Source organism: Rhinolophus sinicus, chromosome X, assembly GCF_036562045.2.
Source record: "Rhinolophus sinicus isolate RSC01 chromosome X, ASM3656204v1, whole genome shotgun sequence".
Lineage (NCBI taxonomy): Eukaryota > Metazoa > Chordata > Mammalia > Chiroptera > Rhinolophidae > Rhinolophus > Rhinolophus sinicus.
The window spans coordinates 85,424,806-85,438,296 of record NC_133768.1 but is presented as its reverse complement, the minus strand read 5'-3'; the positions used below and the strand labels follow the sequence as shown (position 1 = coordinate 85,438,296).

Sequence of the window (13,491 nt, the reverse complement as noted above, 5' to 3'; positions counted from 1 at the left end):
GAGGTAATTAGGTGTTCTATTTGCCTCTTGGATTCGAGGGTCCAGTTCTGTCCACAAGTTTAGGAAGTTCTCATCGGCAATTTGTTTGAATATATTCTCTGTTCCCTTCTCTCTTTCTTCTCCTGCTGGTATGTCTATTATTCTTATATTCCTCTTTCTGATGGAGTCAGAAAGTTCTTGTAGAATTCTTTCATTTCTTTTAAGTCTCAAGTCTCTTTCTTCTTCCATCTGTCTAATTTCCAGGTTTGTATCTTCGATGTCACTGATTCTTTTCTCCATCTGGTCAACTCTACTACCTAAGCTGGTTATTTCATTCTTAATTTCTTCTACTGAGTTCTTAAACTCCAGAAATTCTATTTAATTTTTTTTTAAAATTTCAATCTTCATAAAATTCATGCTGTTCTTTGATTGTGTTTCTGAATTCATTTAACTGCCTATCTGTGTTTTCTTGCATCTCGTTGTGTTTTTCAGAACTGTAATCTTAAATTTTCTGTCATTTAAGTCACGTATTTCTGTATCTTTAAGTGCCTTCTCTGGAGATTTTTCACTTTCTTTCTGAGCTATCTTGTTGCCTTGGTTATTCATGGCAATTACTGATTTACTATTTCTCTTCCTAGACATCTACAGGAGTGGCTCTGCAACACGTTGAGAGGAACGGTCTTTCTTTTGTTTTCCAGTACTTGTTGTAGAATGTTTTATTTTTTCTCCAACTGCAGCTTATTTTTCTTCTCCGACACGGTAGTGATATGTTTTCTCTGCACTATTCCAGCTTCTCACACAATGGGGGTATTCCCTGGGAGACTGGCTTCTCCTCTGTTAATAGTTCATCTAGGTCACAGGGCGCAGAGTCCAGGTGGGAATGCGGAGAGCTTTTGATGTTCCAAAGCTCTTCCAGCTCCAGATTCAGAGCCCGTGTGTTTCAGCAGCTCTGTTTACTCCTGCAGAGATCCACCCAGATAGGTGGGGCCAGGGGCGGGGCGAGTTGTGAGAGGTGGCCCAGAGCAATGGCAGTGACCATCACCATAGCTGGTCATGCTTCCACAGCTCCTTCCCCTTTTCCAGAACTAGTTGGGCTGCGTATCTCTGTCTGTGGTCCACAGTTCTCAGAACAGCAAATATTCTGTTTTTTTGATCTGACACTGCTACTGTTCCGCTTCTAGCACCGGGCAGGTGGGCACAGGTCGAGCTCTGGGAGGGTAGGGAGGGGGCGGCTAGTCTTAGTGCCTAAGGCTTCCGTTCTCTGCTTGGCAGTGAGGGCTTAAACCACCGTTTTCCGCCTTCTTCCTTCAGTCTTTTGTCCGAGGTCTCTGCCATGAGCGTTGGGTTCAGCTGAGTTATATGCTGGCCCCTCAGCCCTGTGGGCCATAAGCGGAGCCCTAGCAGTCTGAGTTCTTCCCTCTCCCGCAGCTGGGGTAGTTTCGGGAAGTAGCGAGCTCGGAACACTGAGCTAGGTCTATGTCCTGCGTCCTGCGCGGCTCCATCTCCGCGCACTTCTCCCTTTCTTCCTCCCCCTGCTTGTGCGAATCTCCCACCTGTAGGTGACTTCGGTAGTCGGCCTCTTCGTCTTGCCTGTCTGCTTTGCAGGGAGTCCTTTGTGGAGTTTTTGTTGTTCGATTCGTTGTAAATTCCATGGGAGCTTTACAGAGGCTCACCTCACGCCGCCATTTTTCCTCCTTCTCTCCCTGGCACTTTTCAAACTGCTGCCCCAGCACTGGAGCTCAGAGTGAGTATGTCTGTCAGCGAGTAAGTCCATGTGTGATTCCTTTAAGCAGCCACCCTCCATCTCACTCAGCCACAATCTCTGCTGGTTTTCACAGCTAGAAGTTGTGGGGATTTCTCTCCCAGGCACTGAAACCTTGGGCTGGGGAGGGGCTGATACCTCTCACTCCTCAAGGGAGGAATCTCTGCAGTTGAGCTAGCCCTCCAGTTTTTAATGATTACATGTGGGTGTGGGTCGAGCTTGATCCACATCTGTCCCTCCTACCAGTCTTGAGGTGACTTCTTCTGTATGTTCATAGTTGTAGGCCTTTGGTTCATCTAGACTTCAGGCAATTATCAATAATGGTTTTTCTGTTGTTTAGTTGTAATTGATATGGTCCTGAGAGAAGGTGAGCACAGCATTTACCTACTCCACCATCTTAACTGGAAAATATATAGTTTTAAAGTATGCAAAATCAGCACAAAAGCAAGAAAGTTACCACTTTTGAGTGACTGTGTAGGGTGAGAAAAACAAACTTTTAACATCTGGGTAGAATATACAGAAAGTAAGTAATTTTTTATAACCTCGTGGTTGAGAACAAACCACATACTCAATGACCAGTTTTCTTTCTGAGTAACCAGTCCTCCTCTCTACATAGCTTCTGTTTTTAAAATCAGCATAGTTTTAATAGACTTCAATATGTACGTATCTAAATGCACACACATACTCTAAACAATGTTAGGTGACCACACTAAAGATGTACATGTGAGTTTAAAATTAATCTTACAAGCATATCATAAGACTTTTATTTCCCGGATTTTTCACTTGTAATCTAAATGTTATGAAGAGCAAATACACTTACATATTGATGAATCAATTAAAAACAAACAGGACAGATGTAAGACAGAGGACAGTGTGGAACTAAAGCAAATGGTTGTGAGCCTTAGAGTTTCTGAACTTCATGTACTGTTGGGCTATGCTGGGAGAAACAAGTACAGATGCAGATACAAACTTGTCACAAAAGTCCTTCATTTGCTAAAGGCTGGCTGCAGTCCAGCTGTACAAATGAAAATTAAAGAACTCTTTAGTGGGGGCAGCTGGTTGGCTCAGTTGCTTATAGCACAGTGCTGATAACACCCAGGTTGCCAGTTCAATTCCCACATGGGCCAGTGAGCTGCACCCTCCACAGCTAAATTGAAAACGACTTGACTTGGAGCTGATGTGTCCTGGAAAAACACAATGTACCCCAATATCCCCCAATTAAAATAAAAAGAAAGAACTCTATAGGCAGAGGTTCCCCCAGAAAAATCATGAAGCCCATGGACTTCTCCATCCCCAATGTACATTCAGGTCCTATGTCAGCAAATTTATCTCCATCTACCATTCCACAACTCACTTATGATGGTCACCCTGCACCATTAACATTACTTCCTGTTTCTCTTCTGGGACCTCAACATGAACTGGAATTCCCACATCTTACATCAGCTCTTCACCCAGTCCATCTGGATATAAAACTTCAAAAATTGCCATTTTATGATTTACTGGATGAACTGATTAAACCCAACAGTCTAGCATCAGACAACTGTCTGCTTTCAAGAAACCTGTTTTGCATTTGCATTGACACCACAACAAGTACAGCAAATCAATAGTTCAATGGATATTTCTGGGACCAAATGTGACTTCACAATGCAGGTCCAGTTAAGGTTTTGTTTATCAGAAAGAGTTGTCCACAATAAGATCACTTTGCACACAATTTTGTATGAAAATTAATACAAAGTCTTGCAGCCTTCCAGTTTATCTTCCACCTATTAAAAATGGAGTGGAAACAAATTGACCCAGCTGACGAATTAATATCGCCTCACTTGTCTGATTTTCCACAATAGTACCAAACACTATTGCTGCTTCTTGGACTACAGAAATTGGAAGAAATTTTTCCATGGCAGTATACCTTGTAAAACAGTTGTCCTCAATAGTTCTTCTTCAGAGGTTATGAGTGAAGGGAGTAAGGAATCGGGATCATTCTAGAGCTTTAATTAAAGAGAAATTGACTGGAGATCCAGACAGTGAGATAGCTACAACCAGCTTAAGGGTTTCTCTACTATATCCACTTGGTAAAATGCATCTGGCAATTCCATGTCTGGCCCTTACATGTTCTCACCTGCAGTGTTTAGATGCAACTGTTTATATTCAGATGAATGAGCAAAAACCAACATGTGTTTGTCATGGCTGTGATAAGAAGACTCCGTAAGAAAACCTTATTATTTATGGCTTGTTTATGGAAATGCTAAAGTATGGTACAGAACATGATAAAATACAGTTTTAGGAGGATGGCTTTGGGCACCTATGGGATCAAAAAAGGAAGTACAGGATGTTTCTGCATCTTACAATGGAGTTGATGGATACTTGAGCTCCACAATGATGGCTTCTCACCAGCAGTCCTAGAATAAAATTAAGAAAATAGAGATGATTGACCTAACCAAATACAGTTGATCTGATGAAGAGGGGAAGAGCCATCTGCTAAGAGGACCTGTTCTTCCCTATCTCCCACATCACCACTAAATAATAAAGGCATATTAAGTCTTTCACATCAAGTATCTCCAGTGTTCCCTACACCAAGCCTCCCTGCTGTAGACACAAGCTACATTAACACATCCCTCATCTAAGACTATAGGCATCCTTTCCACATGACATCCAAGCCTTATGACTTAAAAGGATTAGATTTCTTTCCTTTCTTATCAGGAGAAAAATCAACATAACACTACCCTCATTGCCGCTGCAGCATTAGCACTTTCAGATGATCAAGAAAGCTTACAGTCATCTCGCTTTTTTCCATATACCTCCTCACAGATGTTTCTCGATCAGTTAAGTGCAGGAGGTAGTATTTCCCTACCAACCACCAATGGAAACAGTAGTGGCAGTAACAGCAGCTTCATATCCTACAACACTGTAAGGGAGAGACATAGCTACACCGTCAAACAGGAGCAGCATGGACACAGTGTCCATCTATGGCATCATACCAGATATTATTTCATTGGAATGATTTCCTTGCCCGTGCTGCTCCCATTCCCATCCCAGAATGAAAGAAGATAACTTGCAGAAAGAAGAGAACTGTTTTACCTTATTCTGTTTAGAAAAGTAAGCAACTGTGTTTTTTTCTTTTTCTTTGTTTTTAGGGAAAAAATAAGAAATGCACAGAGAACAAAAGAATAAAATTTTATGGTGACCAATTATTTTCACTTCTTCTGGATCTCTTCATTTTAATTTCTTTAAAAATTATTGCACTGGGTGGCCGGATGGCTCATGATTCAAGCACAAGCTCTTAACAACAGGGTTGCTGGTTCGATTCCAACATGGGCCAGTGAGCTGCACTCTCCACAACTAGATTGAAGACAACAAGCTGCCGCGGAGCTGCCAGAGGGGTGGTCAGATGGCTCAGTTAGTTACAGCGTGAGCTGTCAACAACAAGGTTGCCAGTTCAATTACTGCTGGGATGGTGGGCTGTGCCCCCTGCAACTAAAGATTGAAAACAGCAACTGGAATGGAGCTGGGCTGCGCCCTCCACAACTAGATTGAAGGACAATAACATGGAGATGATGGGCCCTGGAAGAACACACTGTTCTGCAATATTCCCCAATTAAAAAAAAAATATTGGAGGAAAAATGGCGGCGTGAGGTGAGCCTCTGTAAAGCTCCCATGGAATTTACAACAAATCGAACCACAAAAACTCCACAAAGGACCCCCTGCACAGCAGACAGGCAAAACGAAGAGGCCCACTACCAAATCACCTACAGGTGGGAGATTCGCACAAGCAGGGGGAGGAAGAAAGGGAGAAGTGTGGAGATGGAGCCGCGCAGGACGCAGGACGCAGACCTAGCTCAGTGTTCCGAGCTCGCTACTTCCCGAAACTACTCCACCTGCGGGAGAGGGAAGAACTCGGACTGCTAGGGCTCCACTTATGGCCCACAGGGCTGAGGGGCCAGCATATAACTCAGCTGAACCCAACGCTCACTGCAGAGACCTCGGAGAAAAGACTGAAGGAAGAAGGCGGAAAACGGTGGTTTAAGCCCTCACTGCCAAGCAGAGAACAGAAGTCTTAGGCACTGAGACTAGCCGCCCCCTCCCTACCCTCCCAGAGCTCGACCTGTGCCCACCTGCCCGGTGCTAGAAGCGGAACAGTAGCAGTGTCAGATCAAAAAAACAGCACATTTGCTGTTCGGAGAACTGTGGACCACAGACAGAGATACGCAGCCCAACTAGTTCCGGCAAGGGGGAAGGAGCTGTGGAAGCAGGACCGGCTGTGGTGGTGGTCGCCGCCATTGCTCTGGGCCACCTCTCACAATTCGCCCCGCCCCTGGCCCCACCTATCTGGGTGGATCTCTGCAGGAGTAAACAGAGCTGCTGAAACACACGGGCTCTGAATCTGGAGCTGGAAGAGCTTTGGAACATCAAAAGCTTTCCACATACCCACCGGGACACTGCGCCCTGTGACCTCGGCGAACTATTAACAGAGGAGAAGCCCATCTCCCAGGGAATCCCCCCATTGTGTGAGAAGCTGGAATAGTGCAGAGAAAATATATCACTACCATGTCGGAGAATAAAAATGAGCTGCAGTTGGAGAAAAAATAAAACATTCTGCCAACAAGTACTGGAAAACAAAAGAAAGACCATTCCTCTCAACGTGTTGCAGAGCCACTCCTGTAGATGTCTAGGAAGAGAAATAGTAAATCAGTAATTGCCATGAATAACCAAGGCAACAAGACAGCTCAGAAAGAAAGTGAAAAATCTCCAGAAAAGGCACTTAAAGATACAGAAATATGTGACTTAAATGACAAAATTCAAGATTGCAGTTCTGAATAAACTCAACGAGATGCACGAAAACACGGATAGGCAGTTAAATGAACTCAGAAACACAATCAAAGAACAGCATGAGCATTTTACGAAAGAGATTGAAATTTTTTATTTTTTTTTATTTTATTAAATTTATTGCGGTGACAATTGTTAGTAAAATTACATAGATTTCAGGTGTACAATTCTGTATTACATCATCTATAAATCCCATTGTGTGTTCATCACCCAGAGTCAGTTCTCCTTCCATCACCATATATTGATCCCCTTACCTCATCTCCCACCCCCGCCCCCATTACCCTCTGGCAACCACTAAACTATTGTCTGTGTCTATGAGTTTCTGTTTCTCATTTGTTTGTCTTGTTCTTTTGTTGTTTTGTATACGGTGGCCAAGACATGGAAACAACCAAAATGTCCTTCGATAGATGAATGGATAAAGAAGTTGTGGTATATATACTCAATGGAATACTATTCGGCAGTAAGAAAAGATGATATAGGAACATTTGTGACAACAAGAATGGATCTTGAGAGAGTAATGCTGAGTGAAACAAGTCAACAGAAAAAGCAGAGAACCATGTGATTTCACTGATATGTGGTATATAAACCAAAAGAGATTGAAATTTAAAAAAAGAACCAAATAGAATGTCTGGAGATTAAGAACTCAATAGAAGAAATTAAGAATGAAATAACTAGCTTAGGTAGTAGAGTTGACCAGATGGAGGAAAGAATCAGTGACATCGAAGATAGAAACCTGTAAAGTAGACAGATGGAAGAAGAAAGAGACTTGAGACTTAAAAGAAATGAAAGAACTCTACAAGAACTTTCTGACTCCATCAGAAAGAGCAATATAAGAATAATGGGCATACCAGAAGGAGAAGAAAGAGAGAAGGGAACAGAGAATATATTCAAACAAATTGTCGATGAGAACTTTCCAAATTTGTGGACAGAACTGGACCCTCGAATCCAAGAAGCAAATAGAACACCTAGTTACCTCAATCCCAACAGACCTTCTCCAAGGCACATTGTATTGAAGCTGTCTAAAATCAACGACAAAGAAAGAATCCTCAAGGCAGCCAGGGAAAAGAAGACGGTAACTTACAAAGGAAAGCCCATTAGATTATCATCAGATTTTTCAGCAGAAACTCTACAAGCCAGGAGGAGTGGAACCAAATATTCAAACTATTGAAAGAGAGAAATTATGAGCCAAGAATAATATATCCAGCAAAGATATCCTTTAGATATGAAGGAGGAATAAAGACCTTTCCAGACATACAGAAGCTGAGGAATTTTCTAATACACGACCTGCACTACAAGAAATACTAAAGGAGGTTATTCGACCACCATCAACAGGGACAATTTGTGGCAACAAAACTCAAAAAGGGGAGAGTAAAGGCCTGAACGGAATATGGGAATGGAGAAAGTAAGCGTGCTGAAGAAAATGGAATACTCTAAATATCAAACTTTCTTTTACATAAACTTAAGGGTAACCACTCAAAAGAAAATCCAGAACTGAAATATATACTGTAATAAAAGAAGAAACAGCAGGAAACATCATAGAATACCACCACACAGAAATAATAGACAACAACAAAAAGGCAAAGAAACAATGGAGACACAGCCTTACCAGAAAACTAAAGGTAGAATGACAGGAAATCCTCACATATCTATAATCACCCTAAATGTAAATGGACTGAACTCACCAATAAAAAGGCACAGAGTAGCAGATTGGATCAAAAAACTAAAACCAACCATATGCTGTCTCCAAGAGACACATCACAGCTACAAGGACAAGCATAGACTCAAAGTGAAAGGGTGGAAATTGACACTCCAAGCAAATGGTACCCAGAGAAAATCAGGTGTAGCCATAATGATATCAGATGAAACAGACTTCAAGGTAAAAAAGATAACAAGAGATAAAGATGGACATTTCATAATGGTGAAGGGGACTGTACAACAAGAAGACATAGCAGTCATCAATATTTATGCCCCCAATCAGGGTGCACCGAAATACACCAAGCAACTACTAACAGAACTAAAGGGAGAAATTGACCAAAACACAATTATACTAATTGACTTAAATACATCATTGACAGCTATGGATAGATCATGCAAACAGAAAATAAATAACGAAATAGCAGCCGTAAATGACACATTAGATTAAATGGACATAATTGACATTTATAGAGCACTTCATCCTAAAACATCAGACTACATTCTTTTCTAGTGTACATGGAACATTCTCAAGGATAGACCATATATTGGGACATAAAATCAGTCTCAACAAATTTAAGAAGATTGAAATCATACCAAGCATATTCTCTGATCACAAGGCTTTGAAATTGGATATCAACTACAAAAAGAAAGCGGGAAAAAACACAAATACATGGAGAATAAACAACATACTTTTAAAGAACGACTGGGTGAAAGAAGAAGTTAGAGGAGAGATCAAAAGATACATAGAAACAAATGACAATGAAAATGCATCCTACCAAAATTTTTGGGATGCAGCGAAAGCAGTTTTAAGAGGCAAATTTATCTCATTACAGGCCTATCTCAAGAAACAAAAAACTCCCAAATAAATAACCTCATGTTACACCTTAAAGAACTAGAAAAAGAAGAACAAGTGAAACCCAAGGTCAGCAGAAGAAAGGAAATAACAAAATTAAGAGGAGAACTAAATGAAATGGAGAACAGAAGGACAACAGAAAAAATTAATGTGACAAAGAGCTGTTTCTTTGAAAAGATTAACAAAATTGACTGGCTAGACTCACTAAGATAAAAAAAGAGAAGACACTAATTAACAAAATCAGAAATGAAAAAGGGGAAGTTATCACGGACACCACAGAAATACAAAGGATCATCCAAGAATACTATGAAGGACTATATGCCACCAAATTCAACAACCTAGAAGAAATGGACAAGTTCTTAGAAACATATAGCCTTCAAGGCTGAACCATGAAGAACTGGAAAATCTAAACAGACCGATCACCAATGTGAAATTGAATCAGTCATCCAAAACCTTCCCAAAAGCAAAAGTCCGGGACCAGATGGCTTCACTAGTGAATTCTACCAAACCTTCAAAGAGGATCTAATACCAATTCTGCACAAACTCTTCCAAAAATTGAAGAAGAGACAGTACTCCCTAACTCATTTTATGAGGCCAACATTACCCTGATACCAAAACCTGGTAAGGACAGCACAAAAAGAAAACTACAGACCAATATCTCTAATGAATACCGATGCAAAAATCCTAAATAAAATTCTAGCAAATCGAATACAACAATGCATTAAAAGATTATTCATCACGACCAAGTGGGGTTCATCCCGGGGCACAAGGATGGTTCAACATCGCAAATCCATCAATGTGATACATCACATAAACAAAATAAAGGACAAAAATCATATGATTATATCAATTGATGCAGAAAAAGCATTTGACAAGATACAACATCCATTTATGATTAAAACACTTAATAAAATGGGTATAGAAGGAAAATACCTTAACATAATAAAGGCCATATATGACAAGCCCTCTGCTAATCTCATAATTAATGGAGAAAAACTGAAGCCCTTTGCTCTACGTTCAGGAACACGACAGGGATGTCCCCTATCACCTCTGCTTTTCAACATAGTGTTGGAAGTCCTTGCCAGAGCAATCAGGCAAGAGAAAGAAATAAAAGGCACCCAAATTGGGAATGAAGAAGTTAAATTATCACTCTTTGCAGATGACATGATGCTATATATAGAAAACCCTAAAGACTCCACCAAAAAGCTATTAGAAACAATCAACGAATACAGTAAAGTTGCTGGCTACAAAATCAACGCACAAAAGTCCATTGCCTTCCTATATACTAACAATGAAATCTCAGAAAAAAAATACAAAAACAATTCCTTTTGCAATTGCAGCAAAAGAATAAAATACCTAGGAATAAACTTAACCAAGGATGTGAAAGACCTATATGCTGAAAACTATAAGACATTTTTGAAAGAAATTGAAGAAGACACAAAGAAATGGAAAGACATTCCGTGCTCATGGATTGGAAGAATCAACATAGTTAAAATGGCCATATTACCCAAAGCAATATACAGATTCAATGCAATCCCCATCAAAATCCCAATGGCATATTTTAAAGAAATAGAACAAAAAATCATCAGATTTGTTTGGAACCACAAAAGACCCCGAATAGCCAAAGCAATCTTAAGATAAAAGAACAATAATGGAGGTATCACACTTCCTGACTTTGGCTTGTACTACAGGGCTACAATAATCAAAACAGCATGGTATTGGCAGAAAAACAGACACATAGACCAATGGAATAGAATTGAGAACAGAGAAATAAAACCACATAAATATGGACAGATAATTTTTGACAAAGAAGCTAAAAACATACAATGGAGCAAAGACAGCCTCTTCAATAAATGGTGCTGGGAGAATTGGATAGCCACGTGCAAAAGAATGAAACTGGACTGCTATTTGTCACCGTGTACCAAAGTTAATTCAAAATGGATCAAAGACTTAAGCATAAGACCTGACACAATAAACTGCATAGAAGAAAACATAGGTACTAAACTTATGGACCTTGGGTTCAAAGAGCATTTATGAACTTGACTCCAAAGGCAATGGAAGTAAAAGCTAAAATAAACGAATGGGACTATATGAAACTTAAAAGCTTCTGCACAGCAAAAGAAACCATTGACAAAATAAAGAGGCCACCAACTGAATGGGAGAAGATTTTTGCAAACAGTGCCTCCGATAAGGGGCTAGTATCCAGAATATACAAGGAACTCATGCAACTCAACAAAAAAACAAACAACCCAATTGAAAAATGGGCAGAGGACTTGAAGAGACATTTCTCCAAAGAGGACATACAAATGGCAAATAGACATATGAAAAAATGCTCATCACTAATCATCAAAAAAATGAAAATCAAAACCACAATGAAATATCACCTCATCCCAGTTAGAATGGCTATCATCAACAAGACAAATAGTAACAAATGTTGGAGAGGTTGTGGAGAAAAAGGAACCCTCATACACTGTTGGTGCGAATGCAGACTCGTGCAGCCGTTATGGAAGGCAGTGTGGAGGTTCCTCAAAGAATTACGAATAGAATTGCCGTATGACCCAGCAATCCCTCCCCTGGGTATCTACCCAAAAAATCTGAAAACATTTAGAGATAAAGACACGTGTGCTCCAATGTTCATTGCAGCTTTGTTTACGGTGGCCAAGACATGGAAACAACCAAAATGTCCTTCGATATATGAATGGATAAAGAAGTTGTGGTATATATACGCAATGGAATACTATTCGGCGGTAAGAAAAGATGATATAGGAACATTTGTGACAACATGGATGGATCTTGAGAGAGTAATGCTGAGCGGAATAAGTCAGACAGAAAAAGCAGAGAACCATTTGATTTCACTGATATGTGGTATATAAACCAAAAACAACAAAAGAACAAGACAAACAAATGAGAAACAGAAACTTATAGACACAGATAATAGTTTAGTGGTTGCCAGAGGGTAAGGTGGGTGGGGGGTGGGGTGTGAGAGATGAGGGTAAGGGAGATCGAATATATGGTGATGGAAGGAGAACTGACTCTGGGTGATGAACTGATGAACACCCAATGGGATTTATAGATGATGTAATACAGAATTGTACACCTGAAATCTATGTAATTTTACTAACAATTGTCACCCCAATAAATTTAATAAAATAAAATTAATAAAAAAAGAAAAAAGGGAGATGTTCATCCATATATGTTCATTGCAGCATTATTTGAAATAGCCAAGATATGGAAGCAACCTCATGCCCATCAATGGATGAATGGATAAAGAAGAGGTGGTACATAGTATGATGGAATATTACTCAGCCATAAAAAAGAATGGACTCTTGCATCTGCAATAATATGGGTGGATCTAGAAGGTAGTATGCTGAGTGGAGTAAGTCAGACAGAGAAAGACAAATGCCATGATTTCACTTATGTGTGAAATCTAAAGAACAAAGTAAACAAACAATACAGAAATAGACTCATATATACAGAGAATATTTTGATGGTTGCCAGGGTGGAGGGTGGCTGGGAAGGTGGATGAAAGGGGCAAAGGGATTAAGAAATATAATTTGGTAGTTACAGTATAGTCACAGAGATGTAAATTACAGCATAGAGAATATAGTTTATAATGTTGTAATTACTGTGTTGTGTCAGATGGGTACTAGATTTATCGGGTGATAACTTTGTAAATTACATAAATGTTTAATCACTATTGTACACCTGAAGATTATATAATATTGTATATACACTATCAATAAAAATTTTAAAAATATTTAAAATATCATTGCACTTATATAATGCAATGGTACACTTGCATTATACTCCTTATGGTAATAAAATCAGGAAGAAGACATTTCGCTTCTAAAAAATCAAATTTCTCAAATCACTTGATTTAAGAAAGAATTCACCTCAATTAGGAATGTTAGTTGAACTTGGAAATGAATATTAATTCATTTATGAATATATTTATTTTAAAATATTAAATATGCTTTACAGAAGTTTTCAGTAGTGCTTTTTCGTGATGACCAATTGCTAGCTTGATACCTATTTTCATTTCTTTCTCTTTTTGGAACCGAGCATCCAACCTTTTGACTACTTCAGCTTGTCAATTTGTGAATTGGCAGTTTCTCTGTGTGAAGAGGTAAAGGGTTAGTATATTTAAAGCATCGGAAGTTCAATTTTTTTCTTCTGGAGGATTTCCTTGCTACTTTTTTTTTAAAGGTTTATATGAACACTTGTTAATCTCAATAAGCTGAACAGAACAGAATGTCATTTAATTTTAAGACTTTACAATCAAATTTATTAATTCTCTCAGAAAGTAGGAGGAAGTGTTCTAAATGATGTTTTCAGAAAATACTTCACATTCATACAGTGGAAGAATCATATCACACTCTCA

General features: G+C 39.4%; 1 pseudogene; it reads left to right on the top strand.

The window, feature by feature from the left end:
- The first annotated feature begins 2,256 nt into the window (after positions 1–2,256).
- Positions 2,257–4,739, top strand: LOC109454570 (E3 SUMO-protein ligase PIAS1; annotated as a pseudogene).
- Positions 4,740–13,491: the final 8,752 nt, after the last annotated feature.